This window comes from Macaca mulatta, chromosome 17 (genome assembly GCF_049350105.2).
Source record: "Macaca mulatta isolate MMU2019108-1 chromosome 17, T2T-MMU8v2.0, whole genome shotgun sequence".
Taxonomy (NCBI): Eukaryota; Metazoa; Chordata; class Mammalia; order Primates; family Cercopithecidae; genus Macaca; species Macaca mulatta.
In genome coordinates this window covers 65876412-65887199 of record NC_133422.1, presented here as the reverse complement: position 1 = coordinate 65887199, position 10788 = coordinate 65876412, and positions in this window count along the sequence as shown.

The window sequence follows — 10788 nt, the reverse complement described above, 5'->3', positions numbered from 1 at the left end:
TCAACCCTCACACATATATTATGTGAAATTTGAAGCCTCTGTATCTGAGGTGTGGCTCACTAAGCAGAGCAATTAAATTCCAACCTCAAGACCTCCTACTTAATTGGGGAATTCACTAACAATATCCATTAAAGTGAGGCTTTCTTACTGCTAATCCAGTTCCTGGGTGATTGCTTTGAGTTCTACAGAGGAAATCTTCTAATCCTCCAATTTATAGTAGAAATGATTTGTTTCAATGTAATTTCATATGGCTCTTTCTTTTTTTAAAAAATGTTAATCATAGCAATATTATACAATAGTAATTATTACTTCTGTTTTATATATAGATTACCAATGTAATTAATAATATTTTATTAATAAATATTTTTGTTTCATGTATAAAGAATAATTAAAAATTAGATTATACCAGTGTGAGTGTGGGAAATATTCTTTGGATAATGAAAGAATAATTTTAAAAAAACATGCTATCAATGGATAAAACTCTAACTTGCAAATAAAGATTAAAGAAATGTCTGAATGAAACAGATTTGAGTATTGATTGTTACACAAGACTTCAATTTCATGAAATAACATTATAAAATATTTTTAAAAACAGGCTGGAGTCTATATATCTACATATTTACATCTATATCTTTATGAAACTCTTCAGAATTTTCGAAAATACTTAATATGTATCCATTATCTATGTATTAAAGAGTTCATCTAAAGTAGAAAAAGCAACTAGTAAATAACTAATGTCAGTAAAGACCCACCTGCTATTACTTAATCATACCCATATTTTGCCACAAAATAGTCATGTCAGGGTCATTACTGAGAAGAATGTCAAATTGGCCAATTTAATGTTACTTAGGGCTTACTTTATCTATATAACTGTCTCAGATAAGAATTGCAAGCTAATAATAATTACATTAGTGTCAGAAGTGTAGGGGACACCTATGGTTTATTTAGTAGGGAAAGATAGTTTTAATGTTTAAATTGAATTTTACTGTCTACTTTAAGACAGTTAAAATAGCATATGTAAAATATTCAGCCTCCCCTTTAACGGTTGATAGCTGAAAAATACAATGTTGTTTGAAATAGCTTGTCTGCTGCTACCTCAGTCAAAGTTGCTTGTCAAAAGGCATGTTGTACCTTAACTTGGTTATTCAGAAATATAAATGTTACTATATTTTTTTGAAACACAATTTTAAAACATTATTATTATTAGAGACAGAGTCTTACTCTGTCACCCAGATTGGAGTGCAGTGGTGAGATCTCGGCTCACTGAAACCTCCGCCTCCCGGATTCAAGTGATTCTCCTGCCTTAGCCTTCTGAGTAGCCGGGACTACAAGTGTGCACCACCGAGACTGGCTAATTTTTGTATTTTTAGTAGGGATGGGCTTCGCCATATTGGCCATACTGGTCTGGAATTCCTGGTCTCAAGTGATTTGCCAGCCTCAGCCTCCCAAATTTCTGGGATTACAGGCATGAACTACTAAGCCCAATCACATTTAAAATATCTTATTATTAAAGGTTACCAACCATCTGTTCTTCATTTGTACCCTGTGGATTTAAAAACTTTATTCCTTTTGGTATAATGTTGCATTTTCCAAATTCATATACCTAATAGGAAAAAAAATTACAAAAGTAAATTTGTAAACAATAACATTTAAAGTAATGTGATCTACATATGATCATGGTCCTCATTCACAGATCCAACACACACACTCCAGATTTCACACACACACACACACACACACACACACACACACACACTCCATATTTGACACAGAGCCACCAGAAGAATTATGAAAGAGTATAAAAGAGCACAGAAAACTAGTACAACCTGGAAAGGCATTTTGGAAATGAAGCCTATCTATATAATTGTTAGAAATTCTTAATTTTCAAAGACAGTTAAGATTCCCCTATATATATGTATCATACAAACTAACAACCACCTTAAAAATATTTGCAATTGCCACAATAGTAGGTTGTTTTTGTTTTAAAACTTTCCTATCTTTAAAATGTTAAAAATGATTTGTTACCACATCTTCATTCATAATAGACATGTTGAACGTGTAGAATAGCAACAAAATTTAGGTTGATAATACGTAAAGAGAAACAATTAGATTAACATGTGATTGATTCAAAGTTAGCATGAATCTATACTAAATAATCTAGCATGGCAGAGAGCAAGGATACCAGAGAACTTTTGGAGGATGTTGCTCTTTTCTATCTGGAAAAAAAAAATTGGAATTGATAGCAAAGAGAGACTTTGATTCCGTTGCTACATCAACCAATGTGGTAGCAGTTAGAAAGATTAAATGTAAAGATGTCTGAGGGGGTCCACGTTAGTCTTTCTCCTTCATGTGAAGCTCAGCTTGTCAAATCTGTCAGAATAACTGGTCCAAATGTCCAGAGAGTTCTTGGCCAGGAACAACAGTTAACAGAACAACATATTATGTATGTTCTATAGTTTACAAGGCATTTTGCCACACATTATCCCCTCTGTTCCTCACAACCACCCAGAGAGATTGATACATTGAATATTGTATTTTTCAAGTTCAAAGCTAAAAGCTGAATGAGTTTTAAGTAATTCACATATGAACACATAGCTTATGGTAGCATATTCAGGACCTGATTTCTGATTTCTGATTCTAATCACAGACTTATTTTGATTGCATCTGCTCTCTAAAAAGATTCAAATCATATATTTCATCAAGACATAAGATATATCATAAGTTTGTTAAGTGTCAAAATATGTGAAAATTTTTCTAGATGACTTCAAATTCCCCATGAACTTATTTTGTTCTAATATTAATTAACATCATGAAATATCTATTCTGCAAAGCATATGAAATAACACAGCTAACTTGAATGTTAGCTGTGTTAGTGGTATGATAAATCGTTTACTTGGGGTAAGATAATTTGCAATGTTTTTTACAAATATTCTTAGGGAAATCATTCTAAAAGCAAAAATAAACAAAATGAAATGTAAAGATATAGGTGTTTATGAGTGTGCACATGTGAACATTTCTCACTTCAACCTATAGGGTGCTTCCTATGCCAATTTTCAGGCTAGACCCTGGAAATGCAACAAAAGAGTGAGTTTTATTAGCAGTGAGTTTTATTAGTAGCAGCAAGTGCTACTCCTACACATAAGCTCCGTCTCATAAGGAAGACTGATATTAATCAAATAATCATTTTTTTTCATTTGTTCTTTAATTCAGCTAACATTATTTGGCATTCAGCAATGGGAAATTACTCTAAGTGCTACAGATTAAACTGCCTAAATGTAAATGCATTACTCACAGATATGAAGTAATAGAGTTTGTACCTTCATACATTCTATAACTGGAACACACCACCAGATCTGCCTGAAAGCAGAGGCTCATGAACAGTTCACCATACCACAGCCCTTTTTTGCATACTTAGAAAGTGCCAGTTCAAGTTGGAAATTTATTTGAAGCATTTTTTTGGCTCAAAAATATATGTAAGTTTGCATTATTAAAATATATGTAAATATGTATTTATACCATATAATATATATATTATTACAATATAAAGATATACAGATTTTGCCTCCAAATTTTTGAGTAACATTGATTCTTGGAATAGATGTTCTACTGCGACATATTTGGGGTGTGGGACACAATTATTTCCTTTGCAATATTGTTTTAACATGTATTTTTAAAAGTACAGGAATTAAGACTGAGAGACATACAATAAGAAACTGTTCTGAAGACCCAGAAATGCAAAGATGAAATAACATACTCAGAAGGACTTATTGCATTATTTTTTCATGTTATTAGAGTGATTAATACCTATTTTGCAGAAAACCAATGAAATAACATATATAAAGGCAGTTCTCAGCGCCTAGGGCATATAGTAAAAAAATCAATCAATATTAAAATATATTCTTGGCTGCTTTTTGCAATAGCTCAGTTTGGAAGTAATGAGGCAGTCATTAAAGAGAGAGATATTTGGGATGTAACATCTCTGGCATATGTCCTATCTCTTCTTCCTCAATATCTGTGCCCCAATTCAATATAAGAACAAGGAAAAGATAACCCTATTGCTAGGAATCAGAGTGACTGTTCAAAAGATAATGAATTGAATAGAATTAAGAATGCCAGTGAGCTGGGTCTAGTTTGCTTGTACAGGTGAAAAAATACATGTTGTTTTATTTAACTCTTAATAAGAACTTATTTTGTTTTTTAAACAACAACGTAAAATACTGAAGTTCCTGCTATTATTTTTGAAAACTATTTGGAAAAAAATATTTTCATCATTATCCCCCCAGGTGCAGTATGATAGCTGTGATGAATGCTTGATTTGTAATAAATGACCACCTTTTATCTTACAGGTAATTTTACATAACCGGCGAAATTTGCCAACATTTCAAAATGGGAAGTATGATGATGTGGCAGATATTAAGTCTTATAAGGGTTAATTATAAACATGGTCCTACCAGTCTATGATTCAAATATAAAATGAAAATGTCTTTGTTAGTTATTTCCAAAAACAAAGTTGTAATTCCTTACTAGGTGAGAATATAAAGTGGGACTTTTAAAGTCAGTGCAGCAGTCATGTGTAACATGACTTGTACTCCTATGCATTATATAGCCCAATGTCATAGAAAGCTGGATTGAATTTTGTTTATTATTTTTATATTATTTTATAGTTTATACTGCCAAGCACATCTGGATATGATATTATCCTTTATATCATATCTAGGTTCAAATATCATTTATTTCTTTAATATTTCTCTACTTTACCTATATGTATCTTTACTGATTTCTCTAACATTTTTAGAATATTGGCACTTTTTCCTCATCATTTGATTTTCTGTAATTATTATAATTAGAGATTTTATCTTCAATCCAACTTTCCCCTTTTAGGAGAGAAAGCTAAAAATTGGAGTGGTTTCTCTTTTTGCCAATTCAGATTTTCAAATGGCTAACAGTTTACAAGTATTAAACTTATCAGAATCCTTTAATTTCTCAAAAATAGTTTCCTTCATATAGAAGAGCCTCGTATTACCTCTGAAAAAATTAGTAGCCTCAATATTTTGTAAACCAACATGGAGGTAAAGGGGTCTGGAATATTCTCTAAATTGTTTTCTAATTGGTTCTGTGGTGGTGGTGCTGGTGATGGTGTGTGTGTGTGTGTGCGTGTGTGTGTGTGTTTGGTGTACACACAATCCTGTTTAACCTGTGTCTATTGGTGGTGGTAAAGTACTTCTTTCTCCCTTTTCAAATAAAAATGTCTTATTGTAAAGAAGACACATAAACTACCAAATGCAATGTGATGTTTTTGTTAAATAATAAGCAACAGAAGCATGCAGAAATAAATATTTCTCATGGAGCTAAAATATATACAACTATAAAATCATAAATATACTAGAGAATTATAATATGAATTTGTAAATTGTATGCAAATAGCTTGAAACCAGATCTATAAAGACATAAATAAAGCAACAAGACTGAAAGGTTTATACGTTGGCTTGTTTATAGAGTAGCACAAACATTTTTCTTTTTTAATTGGCAATTAATTTTCGGCAGCCATCTAGGTACTTTCATGTCAAATTACTTTCCCTACACTAAACAAGATTAGGCATCCAAGCAGCAAAGCACTTACGTGAAAGTGAGAAACTGACTGTCAAGTAGATATTTTCCACCTATAACCAATTAAAATGTTTCCTTTTTGATGAATGGGTGTTGTAATATCACATTTTGTATTTTTACCTAAGTACATACCTGTATAACGTCCCAGTTCACAAGTACTAAAAAAGATGGGTACTGAGATTTCTGTTAGTTTCTTTATGCAATTTACCTTCAGAATAAAATGAACGAGCATTTTCCATGAAGGTGAAGGAACACTTTAAAAGACAGCTTTCTTACACTGCTGCACACAAATATACAATAGAACATGAACACATATAGGTTTATGGGATTGTGTAAAAATATATAGAGAGAGAGATGCATATATTTGTTTTAAGCAATAAACTTCAAAAAATATTTTCATCAAATAACTTTTAGCCTCTGAGTTTCATGCAGATTATCATTTTACATTAAAATGTAAAGATGCCTGTATTTAAAAATTAGATCATTGACACATAAGGTAAAAAAGTAATGTATTATTGATAATCTTGAAGTGAATGACATAAAAAGAAAAATATTGATTTTTTGAAGATGTCTCATTTTTCTTACTTCACAGAAGACTGATGCAGGTTCATGAGCCTATCAATATTATTTGAATTAATGCATATTCCTTACTATTGATTGTTTTAATAATGATTGTCATAACTGATTTATGGGCACTTATGCCTGTTAAATATTTTAAGAAGTAAATATCAGATTTGTATATATAAGTAGATTGACTTGAATAAACAACAGAGTTGGATGTTAATATTATGCCTTTTGGTTCAATCCATGTTGTTATACATTATGCAAGATGCATTTTTAAGATAGTAGCAAAAATCCAACTAAAAGTTGATATTTGATCACACTGCTCGTTAGAAGTAAGTACAATGAAGTATTTTCAATTTTGAGGCAGTGGTTCTCATGTTACTCGAAAATGTACATAACATCTGTGAGAACAATTAAGATCTATTAAACTAAAACATAAAATTTCAGCATACTCAATATATTTAAGATGGATTTGTTACTATAGCTTAGAATGGAATATAGGATTACAATTCTTATTTTCAGCTTTCTGTGAAGACTGATACTTAATACTTCCCCCATTCTCCCATTCAATGGGCTGTCTTTTCATTTCCTTGATGATATCATTTTCAGCACAAATAATTTTAATTTTCATTTAGCTAGATTTGTCTATTTTTCTTTTATCATTTATGTTTTTGATATAAAACCTAAGAAATTATAATCTAATCCAAGGACATAAGGACATATTTCTAAGCATGCCTCTAAGTGTTCTACAGTGCTAGCATTTACGTTTAGATCTATGATCTATTTTGAGTGAAATTTTGTATACGGTGTGAGGTAGGAGTTTGAATTCATTCTTTTGCATGGGAATATTGTCTCAGTGGTAGATTTCAATCATTTGTTGAATTGATTTGTTTCCCCAATGATTTCTTGTTTCCCCATTTAAATGTCTTGGTGTCCTTGCCAAAAATGAACTGATCTAAATATAAAAGGGTTAGCAACAGGCTGTCAAATCTACTCCATTAATTATACGCACACACGCACACACATGCATACATACATATATGTGTACATGTATGTGTGTGTGTATATATATGTATATATAATCATCTATATGCTTATACTGATACTACACAGTCTTGATTACTCTGACTGTATAGTAAGTTTTAAAATAGAGAAATGTGATTTTTTAAAATATATTCTCCTTTTTCAAGCTTATCCTCCTCATCTTTAGTAAAAACTTTTGTTTCAAAATCAAAAACTTTTGTCAGAAAGTAGTATAGCCACTCCAAATCTTTTTTGATTGTTATTTTTATAGTATCTTTTCTAATCCTTTTACTTTCAATCTATTTAGATCTTTGGATATAAAGTGTATATCCTACAGAGAGCAAGAAACTGGTTCTTATCTTTTAAAGAAATACAGTTGGTGGGTGCGGTGGCTCACACCTGTAATTCCAGCACTTTGAGAGGCCGAGGCGGGCAGATCACGAGGTCAGGATATCGAGACCACTGTGAAACCGCGTCTCTATTAAAAATACAAAAAATTAGCCAGGCACCATGGCAGACGCCTGTAGTCCCAGCTACTCGGGAGGCTGAGGCAGGAGAATGGCGTGAACCCGTGAGGCGGAGCTTACAGTGAGTCCGACATTAGGCCACTTCACTCCAGCCTGGCGACAGAGCAAGACTCTGTCTCAAAAAAAAAAAAAAAAGGAAAAGAGAAATACAGTCTGTTAACTTCTACATTTTGACTGATTGTTAATTCATTAACATTCCTGTTGTTATGGCTATAGTTGAATTTACATCTACCATTTTTATTTTTGTTTTATATGTGTCTTACGTCTTTTTTGTTCATGTGTTTTTACTTTACTGTCTTCTCTAATTTTAAATGGATGTTGTTAACTGTCACAATTCTATTAGTAATTTTATAATTCCAATTTGAAATTATTATCTTCAAGTTTGCTCTAGGACATACAATAAATATCTAAATTTTTGAAAATCTACTTCAGATTTATACTAATTTAGTACCAATTAACATATAATCTTCATTCTTATATAGTGGCCCTCCTTCCTGCTTTTTGTGCATTTCTGTTAAACGTATTGTTATGAGTGTTTTCCTCCAAAAAGATATATTGGTGTTCAAACCCTCAGTACCACAGAATGTGATCTTAATTGGAAATATAGTCATTGCAGATGTAATTAGTTAAGCTGAGACAAGGTCATACTGCAGTAAAGTGAGAGTTTAATCCAATATGACTGATGTCCTTACAGGAAGAAGGTGTGATGACATAGATTCTCAAGGGCAATGCCAAGTGATGACAGACGAAGCCATTGGAGTGATACAGCCATCAGCCCAGAGCACTAAGGATCCATGACCGTCAGAAGCCATAAAGATGCAAGAAGGGAATCTCTCCTACATGTCTCAGAGGAAGCATGGTTCTGTGGCCACATTTATTTCAGACTTCTATCTTCCACAATTGTTTAAGAATTAATTTCTGTTGTTTGATTTTCTTAACTATGTATTAGTTATTTTTACTATTATTCTTAGAATAATTCTTAAGGAGACATGTTTTTTTTAGTTGTGGGAAAGTATATATAATATAAAATTTACCATCCTAACCATTTTTAAATGTACAATTTAGTAGTGTTAAGTGCATTTATATTGTGGTGCAAACAATCTCCAGAGCTCTTTTTATCTTGCAAAACTGAAACTCTTTATACCCATAAAACACTAAGCTCACATTGCCTCCTACCTCCCAGTCCATGAGAGCCACCATTCTACTTCCATCTCTGTGAACTTGCCTGTTCTAAATCCTCATATAAATGGAATAATACAGGGTTTGTCTTTTTGTGACTGGCCCATTTCACTTAGCAAAATGTTCTCAAAGTTTATTCGTGTTGTAACATGTAAAAGACTTTCCTTCCTATTTAGATGAATAACATTCTACTCCATGCGCATATTGCATTTTGTTTGCGTATGGACATTTGGGTTGATGGTACCTGTTGGCTATTGTGAATAATGTTGCTGTGAACATCAGTGTACATATCTCTCTCCAAGACCCTACTTTAAATTATTTTTGGTATATACCCAGAAGTGCAATTGCCAAATAATATAGATGTCAACAGAAAGAATCAAACTCTTTTTTCTGTAGTTTTAATCAACTCAGTTTGTGGTACATTGTTATAGCAGTCCTAGGAAACTGATGCACATGTTAGGTCTACGTATGCTACAAATCTAATAAGAAATTGTTATAATTTTATGTATTAGTAACCAGCTGCCATAGATTTAGTGGAATAACAGTTCGTATTAGTTATCTTATAGTTCTGTGGGTTAAAAGTTGGACATTGGTATCATTATGCTAAAATCAAGGTGTTGGCTGAGCCACATTCATTTTTGTAGGCTCTTGGGAACAATCAGTTGCTTTGCTTTTTTCCAGTTTCCAGGTAACCCCTGCATTTCTTGGCTGATTGCCTTCTACCTCCATCTTGAAAACCAGTAACAATGAATTGAGTCCATTTCATATTGCACTTTTTGAACACTCTTCTCTTCCTCCTCTTTTTTCACTTTTAAGGATCATATGATTAAATTTGGCCCAAACTAAATTGGGCCAAAATTGCCTCTGTAGGTCTTCATTTCTTCCTGCGGCTTAATTTATCTAGTGTCGTCCCTTTCTCCAATACTCAGTTATTACCTCTTGCCTACTTTATGCTGTTATTATTGAAAAGATTACGCATCTACTGTGGGATGCCCTCCTCCTCCCAGATCCATATATTTAAGTCAATCCCCAGTAGATCAGAATGTCACTATATTTGGAACTAAGGTCTTTAAGGTAAATTGAAATACTTAGGTAGGTCCTAATCTAATCTGACTGACATCCTTATAAGAAGAGAAAATTTAGATACAGACATGTACATGTGCATGAACAGAGGATATTCCAAAGACAGAGAAAGAAGATAGCGATTTAAAGGTCAAGAAACGAGGCCCCAGAAGGAATCAGTTCTGCCAGTGCTTTGATCTTGGACTTCTAGGCTTCATAAATGAGAGAAAATAAATTTCTGTTGTTTAAATCACCCAATCTGTGGTACTTTGTTATGGAAGCACAAGAGAAGTAATATAATGTGTATGTAGTGTAAGCCCAAAAATAAAATTATTATCTGTACATGTGGATATCAATATCTGTATCTATATCTGGAATCCACACAAAAGACTGAATGTTGGAAAAGGTAATTATGTATAGTACATGAACTTATGTCCATCTGTACAGGTAAGTAGTTTTCTAGAACTGCTACAACAAAGTTCCACAAATTGGGTGACTTGAAACAGCAGAAATTGATTCTTGCTCAGTTTTGGAGACTAGAAGTCTGAAACCACAGTGTCTGCAGTATCATGCTCTCTTTAGACTCCATGGAATTCTTCTTTCTTCTTTGTCTATTCCTAGCTTATCACTAGGGGTGTTCCTAATTGTTAGTGTCCAATGACTTAGAGTTACATCACTCTAGTCTCTGCCTCTGTCATCACATAAACTCCTCCTGAGTGTCTATATATCTTTACATGGCTATCTTCTCTGTGTGTCTCTCCTTTTATTATAGGACACCAGCAATATTAGATTAGGACTCCATTCGGTATGATATTGGCTGTGTGTT